We start from the raw sequence: 1,380 nt of genomic DNA, 5'->3' as shown, positions 1-1,380 counted from the left end.
GGATGCCCGCTTTATTCCTATTGGATGCCAGCGCCGTCTATCCCAGCCCATCCTCATGCCAGAGGCTGATGGTGCTGCCGATCTGGCGAAATCCCCGCCCACTGTTATTCTAAGCCCGCGATGATTGGCTGAGAGAGGCAGGCCAAGAGACCGAATCTTGTAGAAATCGAAGGGGCGGAGCCGTGTACTACGGGAAGACTTGAGGCCCAATCGTGGCTGGCGGAAGGAGCGCCTGTGCCCTGGAGGACCGCCAGAGGGAGCCGGGACCTCCGCGCAGCACACTGCTCCAATCTCGGCCCTGCTACTGAGGTGCTGTGTAAACCTAGGCTGTTTCTTAATTTCTCTGGTCTTCAGCTCCAAAACGAGCACAGTAAAGCCATGCCAGAATGAAAATTACAATTAAGCCCCAAACAAGATACTGGGCATACGTTCAATCAAACATTTGAGATAATATATGTAAAGAAATCAGTCCAGGGTGCGGAAATATTTTGTTACTGATGGTTGCATAATGATAATAGGTACATTTATATAGCATGTTTATATTGCACATAAATATTGCATATGTAATAAGTATATCTGTTGTTTATCATCTCAAATGCTCCCTCATACCTGCAAGGATCTTTTTAAAGAGTTTCCCATTTAAAAGCTGAAACTGAGGGGCGCCTGGGTGGCTCAGTCAGTTAAGCGACTCTTGGTTTTGGCTCAGGTTACGCTCTCACTGTTGGGGAGTTCAAGCCCCTTGTGGAGCCACGTGCTGACAGCATGGAGCCTGCTTGGGATTCTCTCTCTCCCTCTTTCTTTTCTCTCTTCCCCTCCTAGCTCGTGCTCATGCTCTCTCAAAATAAATAAACTTTAAAAAAGTAAATATAATAAAAAATAAAAATAAATAAAACTGAGGCTTGAAATTCATGACTCGTCCAAGGTCCTTGGCACTTAAGTGTGACAGTTTGAAGCACCCCCCGCCCCCAAAAAACTTTCTTAGTTCGTTCAGGACTTTAGAGACCCTGTAATAGTGCAGTCTGGTGCCAGCACTGTGTCCTCCGCATCCTCACTGGTTGTGTGGAATCTACTTCCAGAAACATCTCATAACTCCTACGAGATTTGACAGAGCTGCAGACACTGAAAACGATAGTAACTACTGTTTGTGAAAACTCATTAAGGTGAGTACAAATATGGTTTATACGTGTTTTTTTCTGCTTTACTTTAAAAGTTTGTTTTAAAGTTATGAGCTCTGTTGCTGACTTCTTGATATTAAGGAATTGTCGCTCTCGTTAGGTGTAATAATGGCAATTTTGTAAGACCCTATCCTTAATTGAAAGACTGAAATATTAAAAGATTGATTCACATAATGACGATGGTTCACCATAATTCAGATGGTTT

Source organism: Puma concolor, chromosome A2 (assembly GCF_028749965.1).
Source record: "Puma concolor isolate L17-30 chromosome A2, mPumCon1.1.hap2, whole genome shotgun sequence".
Classification (NCBI taxonomy): Eukaryota; Metazoa; Chordata; class Mammalia; order Carnivora; family Felidae; genus Puma; species Puma concolor.
The sequence above is the reverse complement of the archived record's forward strand: the minus strand, read 5'-3'. Positions refer to the sequence as shown.